Here is a 12098-nt window from a genome sequence, read left to right as displayed (position 1 = left end):
ATTGCTTCCAACGGATCTCTATGGACTAAATGCATATACATGTTTTCCTTCATATACATTATATGGGGTGGATGTTTTAGGAGTGAGTGTTCTTCCTATATGTATTACAAAATGAGCTAGATTACTAAATCTAAATGATGAAAGCCTAGGATTGAGTCACATAATTGAGCTCAAAGGATGATACTCACAATAACACAATATGGTATTATCAATGAATAACTGATTTATTTATTACAGTGAAGTGTACTTCCTTATATATCATTGTTAACTGAGCAGGTCATTTTCCACTTATGAATGTGGGATAGCCTGGTTTATAGAAAACGTAAATATTAACATATCGTAAAGTCAGAAAGTTATTTTATTATACAGTAATTTTATATTCTAACAACATGAGTATTTTATTATACAGTAATTTTATATTCTAACAACATGAGTATTTGAAGTGTTGATGGTGCATAACAATCAGGAAAAATATAAAATACATTCCAATTTATTGTGGCTTCAATGTCACTCATGGAAGCTGACTGAATTTTGATGTGTTGGGGGCCGGGCTTATGGTTGTAATGAAGGAGAGATAAAGTCAAACCTTGTAGCACATATGGGAGAATATTCTTCTGTATTGTTGCATTGTTTTGGACAATTCTTCAATGGGATTGAAGTCATTATTTGTTAGAAAGTGAATAGCAACTTTCAATTTTTCAGTCTGATCAACTGATATTTCTTCCTAAACATTAAAGAAACGAAATGATTATATCAATTTAGAGAAGATCATTGTGTTTTGGAGTGGGAGGTAGGACATAGTTGCAATTAAATGCATTTTAGAATATATGGATCAGTAATAATCACGCTTTTCTCAAATATTTTGAATAATAGCTTTGTTCAAGAAATACAATTTATATTTCATGAGATATAGTTTATGTAGCATTTCGAACATTTCCATTACCATTTCAGGCCAGAGTTTCCTTAATGCATTGGAATGTGCTATGGCTTGTTCCCAGTTTGCAATTATGAGAGATGCTTATCTGCACTTAGTTGTGTTTATTGATTTCAAAGGATGCAAGAGTTGACTTGTTGCGAATGAATTCCTCCCTTCTTGTGATGTGCGACTAGATGCAAAATTGAAAAAATTCTGTCTCTGATTTTGCAACGATGGAATCAATTATAGCAATTTGATTTCTGGCAAGTAAATGGTATCAAAACAACTGGGAAATGTCTGAGTCTTGAGATGCTTTTCAAATGTTTCTTGTATGATCAATTTTCCTCCTGTGTAGCAATGCCATTTCCTTTTTTATTTATTATGGATCCCATGACTTGTGAACTAGAAAAAAATTTAGAAAAAAAATCAACAACATTTTTTAATGCAAATATTTTCTCCTTCATATCTATTATTGTACTTTTTCCCCTGCTTCTTGGAATTTGGAAAGTCTTCTTTTGTAAACCTGTGCCCAGTTCCCTATCAATGTCATCAATGACAATGGCCAATCACAAGTAAGCATAATTAGGAGGATTGTCTATGTCACAACTAAGCACAGTTTGAAGTATTGTTGATGTAGAAGGAAATTATTTTTAGGAAATTATAAGGTTGGTGGAGAGTCTGTGAACTTATCAAATTTTGATAATGTTGTGGGGTTGTTCAAATCCTGGAATACGAAATCAGTTTACTACAATTTTATAAATTGCTATACACCAATCTTTTTTGAAAATGCTTCATATACTTCAAGATCAAATCAGTACATTGTGTGACAGAAAAGATACATCACGTGCATAATAGGAGTTTTGGGAGAATCTCACCTCAAAATACCAAAAAAGCAACCATGTGAGCATTTGCATCCATAGAAAACGACTCAACATCTCAATGAAAAGCACCGATTTTGACTTGCACAACTGGAGCTATCTCTTGCTTAAAGCTCCTCAACTTCCTATACTAAAAGAAGAGGGATCCTCCTAGAAAGTACTTGTACAATGGTGCCTACACAGAAACTTATCAACAATCAATTGCACTAAGTACCATGGGGATTTATAGATGTCTCAGACCATCCAAGTGTCAACTAGAAGAGGACCCTTTAATGAAAGCAAGGTAGTAAACAAGAACTGAAATTCTCCCTGAAAACATGTCCAAAAAACTTTCGTAGCCCAACACTATCAACAAGCATGCATAATTGTTTCACCCTTGCCACATAAAGCACAAGCAACATCTGTTAGCCTACCTTATGGAGCCTGTTATCACCCCAAGAAATTCTCCTAGGTTGTATCTCAGAGATGCTCGGGAACATTACAAACTCAACAGAAAATGTTGGAAATGGGTGGATGAATGGAAGGAATGATGCATATTCAAGCTAGATAACCATTTCTACTATGCTTAACCTCAGACATGGGTGAACACCCCAAGACTACAAGGCTTTAGACCACCAATTACTCACAGTTTGAGGATTAAGTGAATATGGAGAATACTGACCGCACCAGCAGATGCACAAGATCATGTGCTGGCCAGTTGCAACCAATAAGAAGGTCTACAAATCTATTTCTTAATGCACAGATAGGATGACAACTCTCTGGTACTAGAATAACAGAAATCTGCATAACACATTCAATGATACATACTAGATTCTAACACAGAGGTGGGATGACAGCCCCTCAAATGCTAAATATCAAGAGCACATGAAAAATGCAAAACAGGCACAACCTAGAACAGAGAAGAAGCGGAAAGTGAGCAATTAACAGCAAAAGAAGCTTGTATTAGCTGAAAATGAAGACCAGACGCTGCAAGTATCACAGTAGTTACAGTCTCTAGAAGTTGAACCTTACATCAAAACTACAACTATCAATCTCATTACATCTTCTTTTTGGGTATATATAGAGTTTGTTTACAAAAACTGCTCTGCTATCCTATGCATGGAGGGGTCATAATGGACCACCAACCACCTTAACTCTCTGATATGGGTCTCTGATACAATCTGCTGCTTCAATAAATTAATTTGACATTCTCTGTTGCTCGGCCATCCTTCCTGCACAGGTGGAGTATAATATGAAACAGGCTCCATTACTGATAAGTGCGTTTAACCGCTCGAGGCACGTCCTTCTTGCTTTTTGGCCATAATGCTCTTGAATTCAGTTGTTGAAGAATAATTGCACAGGGTATTGGTAGATGGCTGCCATTGTCCTTCAGAAGCATGGCTCAGTCAAAGGTGGCGAAGACTTCATGGCGGGTGTACGAGTGGACGGAGGAAAAACATCAACCATTGGATCGCAGTGATCGATGGCGGGGATCGATTTGCGAAAGATATCAGGAGATGTGAGGGCGGGGAGATCGTGGGCCGTTGCATCTTGGGCGGGGAGATTCAACGGTCGTTGGGCGACGAAGCTGCGCGAGGGTTAGCGAGTGGGGGGAGGTGGCTCCGGTGGCGGGCGGTATTCCCCGCACCGCTTATGGGAGGGAAGCAGTAAACGTACACGGCCGTGCGATCCAATATAACAGCGACGCGTGGCAGATGGGACCGACGGGAAACCGCTTTCCCCGCTGGTTAACGAGCGTGCAGGTTACGGGAGCGGGAAGTGCGAATGCCGTCGGATCGCGGCGGGGGTTGATCGAAGGCGCAGACTAAATGCACACGTTTATGACTGATGTGACAGGGAAACGACGGGTTATGGTGCGCGGTCACGTGAATATAGTCGTATGGGTTTAAACTTTAGCGCTGAGGGGATAGACGGAACAAGGGGCTTACACAAGGTTTTGGAGGCCAAATAGAGGGAAATAGGGGTAGCGGGAATTATAAGAGTGTAGGAAAAATGAAGGAGGAGAAGGAGACAGAATGCTGCGGGCTCCCTTTTGAGCATAACACACGGCCGAATCTGTTCTGTTCTTTAGAAAAAACTTCATCTTATCGCAAAGCTAACAGAGCCTACTTTTGACTTCCAACCCTTGTTGGACCAAAAGCCACTCCCATACCTTGTGTTGAAAAGAATAATGCGACCTTTGTTGATTTTTGGGTAGCATCAGATGTGCTCTAGCCTTGAAATTTGGTGGAGAGGTTAAGGCGCATGAGATCTCCAAGTCCCAGAAATCATTTGGAGAAATTCCACCCGGATGAAGAGATATTAAAATAGTTAATATTTATAATGGGTTCCTAAGTCTAAACTTAGGAAAATAAAATTATTAATGTGTTTTAATATAATATGGGTGAGAAAGTCTTAAGTGACGAGGATCAAGCTAGATTTAATATTAGCCGTTGATTAGGGACTTAATCTCGGCTATTGAATCGTCAACAGGAAAAGTATAAGAGGAGGCTTGAGGGTCAGTTGGAGACACACCAAGAGAGATCAAGAATTCGATTTTCTAGGACGAGGTTTGTTGAGGAAATCGAGTTAGTGATCAGTTGCAGCGAGGGGTAGTTCGACAAGGGATTTCGATCCATGGCTGAAGAATACATAACAGAGAGGTAGTGAAGTGTCGGGAGAGATACCGCATGCCCAAGAAGGGTTGACGCAGAGGTTTGAGGAGCCAGCGCAGAGGACACAGAGGGCAATAGAGGCTGACACAAAAGCCGTAGAGGCTGATGCAAAGGACACAGAGGGTTTCAGGCACAGAGCTGAGAGAATTTGTGAGGTAGACTTGGAGCTGATCAACAGATCTTGAGCCAGGAGAGGGTGACGCAGTTCCAGAAAGGGTGATGCAGTTCCAGAGCAGTGCTTGGAGTAGCTTTCGCTGTCCAGCACAAGGAACAGTCAGAGTCACTATGGGGTTGATCATTCGATTGTTGATTTGTCGGAATATCTGTCTCTGGAGAGAGGTACTACTGCCAACGATATTCTCTAAAGGGTGAGCCATTTCTAGCACCCTAGTTGTATTCACAAATCTGCTTAATAATACAAACCCTCTATACGCTACACCGATTTTCCCGCATTGGGTTTTTCTAGGGACGATTGTCCAAAAATAACGGTGTCCCTTGTGTTATTGTTTCTGTTTACTTCAGTGCATGATTTGTATACCTGTGAAGGTTGCATTTGTGTTTACTTTGATGTTTATGCAATTAAATAACTTGTTAATGTAAAGAACAAGTAGGAGATAGTAAACCAGAAATTGCAGTAGGGGTTTTTGATGTGTTAGATTCATGAATTTTCACATGGTATCAGAGCGATTGCAGATCAGAGGCGACTGAAGACACCAGCCGAGAAAATCCGAGAATTTGCAGCAGAGAAGCAGCTGCCCCGAGAGAACGTTTTTCCAGAGCTGAAGAGGCGAGAGGAGTGACACAGTGTAGAGTGTGTGATGCAGAGGCTCGCGCAGTGCTTGCGTTAGCATTCTGAGCAAGGAGAGGAAGACACAGTAGTTGGGAGGAGCCCACGCAATAGCTGCATCAGCTGTCCAGGCCAGTGCAGAGGCAGAGGGAGGCAGATCAAGCTTACGCAGTGCCAAGTCATCTTTTTAAGCCATGAAGGATTGACGTAGTGGCCAGGAGGAGCTGATCCAACTTTCACTGCGATTGCGCAGATCCAGAAGGGCTTAGATTCTTTAGTTGCCGGGGCTAAGGGAGCTGAGCAGATTTTGATTTGTGGAGCAGGTGGGACGCTGGTTCTATGAGTGCAGAAGCACTACCTCTACAGATTTCTAGCCAAGAAATCTAGATCCAGGTTGCAACGACAAAGGAGGATTGGAGAGGAGTGATTCGACAGTTGGCCGGAGGATTTCCGAGAGGGAAATCAGGACTCAGAGGGAGTCTAGAAAAGAGGAGCAGAGATGGCAGTAAACGGATTGAGGGATCAACACATATTGGACAGGGCTTCCAATTTTGTCATCTGGAAGGTCACGATCCTGACAATCTTGGATAAACATTGCATCAAGGACTATGCCTTGAAAAGCGTAGCTGTTCCAGTTGATCCTAATGCAAATGAGAAGTATGAGGAGGCCAAGGCGAAGGCGAAATGCATGATCCTAAACAGGGTCAAAGATCATGTCATACCACATATTGTTGAGAAGAACACAACAAGGGAGATGTGGCAAACGCCGACCACCTTATACCAGGGCTCTTCCATGCAACGCAAAATGTTATTGGAAAATTAGCTGAGGTCATATCAGATGCAGAAAGGAGAAGAGATATATATGTTTCTTCTCAGCTTGCAAGGAATTCGTGGCTAGCTTACTTTTGAGGGGTCTACACGGGATCTAGAGTTTATGGTTAAGACTGCTCTAAATGCAGTCTCTGAGAACTGGGATACGTTTGTCCAAAGCATTTTGGGTAGAGCAACTCTCCGCAATTCGGAGGAGATGTGGGCAGCTCTTTGAAAGGAAGAGATCAGGAGGTTGACCAAGGTGGGGAGTAGTGGTAAGGGAGTTTGAATCAAGAAAGAGGAGGAGGAGGATGCAGCTCTAGCATCCGTGCGACAGCAGGGGGTTCATAAGAGGAAGAAGAAAGATATCTCCAAGGTCAAGTGCTTCAAATATGGGGAGCTGGGACATTATGCCTCTCAGTGCCCCAGGAAGAAAGGCAAGGGAGAAGCTTCTGAATCAAAGGCTGCTCTAGCAAAGGCGGAGAAGGATGTCAAGACTGATGACGATTGTGCCATGAGTGCTCATGCGCCTCTAGAGAAGAGGTGGGGAGACATAGAGTTGTAGTCGAGAGGACTACATGCAGGGGCAGGATCCTTGAGGTGCCCAAACTCTTGGATCACATTCGGCTACAAGAGCCCTTAAAGACAATAGCATGATGACAGGTGTCGGGTGGAGCAAGGTGTGATGGAGCGAAAAGGCAGTGCTAGAGTGCAGAAGTGTGTAGCAGCACAATGGAGGTTGCAGCGATGCGAGAGGCACATAAGAGGTTGCAGCAACGCAGTGGCAACAAAGGGAGCACATGATAGCAACAGAGATGGCTTCAGCATCATGAGGCTTCCAGATTGACTTGGATGTCAGTGATTGGGTGAAGTGAGTTACTTACTTCTCGATAACTAAGTTGCAGTGCAACAGTTAGCAGTGATAGTGCTATGCGTAGCATGATGCAGCATGTTGAGAGGGAGTTGCAGTATAGATGTAGTAGTGGCGGTGGCAATGTCATGGGCCGCAGTATAGGAGGCAACAGTGCAGTGGATGTGGGGTAGTAGGCCAAGCATCAACACAGAGGATCGATGCGGAAGATTAGTGTGATGCTTCTATGGTGAAGCATTGCTAGAGCACATTCCTCGCTAAGAGGGAGTGTTGATTTTTGGGTAGCATCGGATGTGCTCTAGCCTTGAAATTTGGTGGAGAGGCTAAGGCACATGAGATCTCCAAGACCTAGAAATCGTTTGGAGAAATTCCACCCGGATGAAGAGATATTAAAATAATTAATATTTTTAATGGGTTCCTAAGTCTAAACTTAGGAAAATAAAAATATTAATGTGTATTAATATAATATGGGTGAGAAAGTTCTAAGTGATGAGGATCAAGCCAGATCTAATCTTAGCCGTTGATTAGGGACTTAATCTCGGCCGTTGAATCGTCAATAGGAAAAGTATAAGAGGAGGCTTGAGGGTCAGTTGGAGACACACCAAGAGAGATCAAGAATTCGATTTTCTAGGGCAAGGTTTGCTGAGGAAATCGAGTTAGTGATCAGTTGCAGCGAGGGGCAATTCAGCAAGGGATTTCGATCCAAGGCTGAAGAATACATAACGGAGAGCTAGTGAAGCACCGGGAGAGACAACGCAAGCCCAAGAAGGCTGACGCAAAGGCCCCGAGGAGCCAGCGCAGAGGACGCAGAGGGCTTCAGGGACAACATTGGGAGAATCTGTGAGGCAGACTGGGAGCTGATCATCAGATCTTGAGCAGGGAGAGGGTGACGTAGTTCCAGAGAAGTGCTTGGAGTAGCTTTTGCTATCCAACACAAGGAACAGTGAGAGTCACTGTGGGGTTGATCATTCGGTTGCTGATTTGCCGGAATATCTGTCTCCGGAGAGAGGTGCTACTGCCAAGGATATTCTTTGAAGGGTGAGCCATTTTTGGCACCCTAGTTGTATTCAGGAATCTGCTTAATAATTCAAACCCTCTATATGTTGCACCAGTTTTCCCGCATTGGGTTTTTCTGGGGACGATTGTCCAAAAATAACGGTGTCCATTGTGTTATTGTTTCTGTTTACTTCAGTGCATGATTTGTATATCTGTGAAGGCTGCATTTGTGTTTACTTTGATGCTTATGCAATTAAATAACTTGTTAATGTAAAGAACAAGTAGGAGATAATAAACCTGAAATTGCAGTAGGGGTTTTTGATGTGTTAGATTCATGAATTTTCACAACCTTCAAATGGAATGGCACTTCGTCAACCAATGAATCACAAGATCCTTCACCCCCTACTTTTTATTCAAGCAAGGGATAATATTAATTAAGTTCCTTACCATATCCTAAAGATACTTGATCACATAAATGTAGAAGGGTTTCCAATTCCTCCATCTCCACTCCTTCTAGAGAAGTCCTGACTCTTGACACATAATTGCATTTGGGACAGATAATCTTTGGGGATCATGGAACATATTGTTGAATATAAATTGATTTGAACTAGTGAGCTTTTGGGCTTGGTTAACAACATGTTGGGTGTGCTATTATTGTTGTTCATGGTTCCTCAAGTCAAAGAGAGCTTTTCTTGCCAATTTTTTAGTAGCAAATTTAGCCAACATGTCAACCTACTCATTGAGTGATGGGAATGTTTAGATTGGCCATGATGGTACAGGTTTTCCTTCTTAATTCTCGAAGGAAGGAATTAAGGAGACCATTGTGCCCTACACTCCTGAGCAAAATGGAGTCGCTGAGAGAAAGAACAACTCCATTGTAGAAGCTGCCCGAGCCATGCTCCATGATCAAAAGTTGTCTAAATTCCTTTGGGCTGAAGCAACAAACACAACAGTATATGTTCAAAACAGGTTGCCTCATCAAGCTTTGGACAACAAGACTCCCGAGGAAGTCTTCACAGATGTCAAGCTTGATATTGGTCATCTCCGGATTTTTGGGTGCCCTGTATACTTCCATGTGACGAAGGACAAAAGAAACAAGCTAGCAGCTACAGGAAGGAAAGGTACGTTTGTTAGATATAGTGAAGATTTTAAAGCATTTAGAATATATTTCTAGTCAAAGGAAGGTTGAAGTTAGCAGGGATGTAACATTTGATGAAGATGTTGCACTTAGAAAAGCAAGGGACCTCCCTTTGCCTACTCCTCCTAAAGACAAGAGTGATGATATGGATATTCTAGAAGGTCCTATGCCTAAATCCGAGAAGGACATCATTGATGATCCCATGGAACCTATGGACCCCTTGGATCGTGGTCCAAGTGATCCTCCTACCAGGGAAAGACCACTTTGGCTCAAAGACACACTACAAGATGCTGAGAAACATGCTGTTGCTCATGGAACTTTAAGGGAAAACAAGAAGCCATGCAGGTACCAAGCATATGTTGTAGCTATGAGCAATATGATCCATGTTGAACCTGGTACCTTTGAAGAAGTAGTGAAGGAACAAGTCCGAAAGGATGCAATGGCCGAAGAATATGAGTCTATTATGAAAAATGACGTATGGGATATTGTGCCGAGACCGAAGGGAAGATTTGTGGTAACCTCCAAATGGCTTTATAAGATCAAGCATGGCGTTGATGGAAGCATCGAAAAATGCAAGGCAAGGTTCGTAGCTTGTGGATTCTCTCAAAAAGAGGGAGAGGATTACGATGATATATTTGCTCCAATGGCCCGATATACAAACATTCGTTTGATAGTAGCCCTTGCTGCAAGTTAGGGATGGACTCTCTATCAAATGGATGTGAATACAACTTTCTTACATGGTTTACTTCAAGAATAAGTGTACATTGAACAACCTCTAGGGTTTGAAGTTCATGATAGGAAGACCCATGTATGCTGATTGAAGAAAGCTCTCTATGGATTGAAGCAAGCCCCCCGTGCTTGGTATGCTCATATTGACAGTTACTTGATAAAGTTGGGATTCACAAGGAGCAATGCTAATCCAAACTTTTACTTCAAAACAATTCAAGGTATGCCTCTTATTTTGGTTATATATGTCGATGACTTATTCATGACAGGTGTAGACCCTCTCATTCTAGAATGTAAGTGTGATATTCCCACTTAGCATTTTGCTAAGTGAAATATCAATTTTGCTCATTTTTGGTTTATTGCATGGATGCACCTAGGAAAGGTGGGCTTAGATGACCCACACATGATTTTTGGCTTAGAACACACCCAAGCATTAAAGCTGGAGGAAAAATTGCAGCTTTAGTGGAGCATATGGGCCACCTCATGAGATTTTTGGCCCACATCGGAAGTACACTCTCATTGGAGCGGATTTGGTGTGGGAAGTTCGAGTTGGGTCCACATGGGCATTTTGGAGGCATCTTGACAAAAGGAGGAAGGAACACTCATTTGCTCATTCATTCATCATTTGCAAAATTGTCTTTGACAAGAGCACGCTTGAGCTGAAGCTAAGTCTGCAAGTGCTATTTAGCACACGAGTATCTCTGAGCGGAGATCTTAGCCCTTGCTTTGGTGGACTTTGAGAGCCAGCCCAAGGAGGGAGTTTTACCTTTGTCATTTCACACTACCATCAGGAGGTTCAATTTTTTGGGAGAGGAGCAACTACAATAGCGCAGGGATTGTGTGGTTCTTGGTAGGAGCACTTCGGGAGGTGGAGGAGTGAGGTGTGATTGAGGCTGAAACTTGGAGTGAAGGTCAAGGAAGTGTTTTGAGGAGCATTGCAGCTATTTTGGAGGCCTTTTGCAGCAGGATTTACCGGTGGGTCGAATCACCCAACAGTTGAGCCATTGAGGGGAAATAGGGTTGAATTTCCGAAGTCAATCATTGGCCAACTCCTTCATGGGTTATTCTGGGTATTTGGTGGAGAGACCGAGATTAATTTCTTAGAATTTTTTGAGCACTTGAGAGGGCCTTAGCAACAGATCTATTCAACCAACACCGTATTTCTAGGCATCTTCAGCGTAGAGCTAGAGCAACATACAACCGATTAGAGGAGGGTGTCTTATTTATCATTTAGGGCTTTGCTAGCTTGCCTTGAGCAAGCCCAATTGCATTCCTTCCAACACCTTATTGTACACCCTTATTTATCAATAAAAAGAGCTCAATAATGCAGTTTTTGGTGCAATTTATGGTCTGATTGTGTGTTCACTGTTTTATGGTGTTTTTGTCTATGTTTGCTTTGCATATTTATTGTTAATTTTCCTTAGGGATATTACAGTGGTATCATAGCTCATAGACTTGGCACAACCTCTGGGAGTAGCGCAGTTTATGACTGGGGAGGACATGTAAAACGTGACATACCAAAGGCAAAGGTATAGAAGTAGAGAGAGGCAGTTGTAGATTACCCTTGACCCTGTGAGAAAAGAGTTTGAGGGTGTAGAAGCAAACATGGGGGACAATGAGGGAGACAAAAGGAGTGAGGAAAAGGAGTTTGCCCATCTTTCGTTGAAGGAAATGCAGGAGTTGTCTCAGAATATTGAAGGAATGAGCCAACGAAATGGGAATGGCAACAAGGGCAAGGGAGTCCAAGGGGATTTCCAATTTGGAGAAGGGTCTGGCACTTCGCAGCATCATGCATCCCTTAATCACAACATGCCACTGATTCCAAACACACCCCATAGATCTACCATCCCCACATTCCTAACATCTGGAGTTGGTGGGCAGCTAGAGCAGGAGGATACGCCTTATGGGGACTATTTCTTGGAGTACCCGTCCTATGGACCCGATTTTGGGAAGGCCAATACTTTCAAGGATTTCTACCAGTTGAAAGGCAACAATAGGCCCAAGGGATAGAGTGGAGGAGGCTACATGCAGGGGACAAACTTGTAGCGCACTATGGGGAGGCTGTTTCTCCCAAGTTTCGATGGGTCCTCCAAGAGCTCGGCCAAGGCATGGGTTGAAAAGATGGATGTCTATTTCCAGCTGAATCAGATGACGAAGGGAGAGGCAATCAAGATTGCCACATTGCATCTGGAGGGGGAAGCCCATGACTGGTGGTTCCATTGGCCGACCACGTTGGGGCATGCAGGAGTGACCACTTATGATGATTTCAGTAGGAGGGTGTTGGAGCGGTTCAAGAGGAAAGATCTGAGGAGTACTTTGGAG

General features: G+C 42.7%; 1 protein-coding gene across 1 annotated transcript in view; it reads left to right on the top strand.

Moving 5' to 3' along the window:
* Positions 1–12098, top strand: part of LOC149142397 (mediator of RNA polymerase II transcription subunit 14-like) — a 164088-nt gene that overhangs the window by 44536 nt on the left and 107454 nt on the right. The window lies entirely within an intron of this gene.

Source organism: Pinus tabuliformis, chromosome X (assembly GCF_031772625.1).
Source record: "Pinus tabuliformis cultivar Carrire ecotype Pingquan chromosome X, CPIR1, whole genome shotgun sequence".
Taxonomy (NCBI): Eukaryota; Viridiplantae; Streptophyta; class Pinopsida; order Pinales; family Pinaceae; genus Pinus; species Pinus tabuliformis.
Note: the sequence above shows the minus strand (reverse complement) of the source record. Positions and strands in the feature narration are given on the sequence as shown.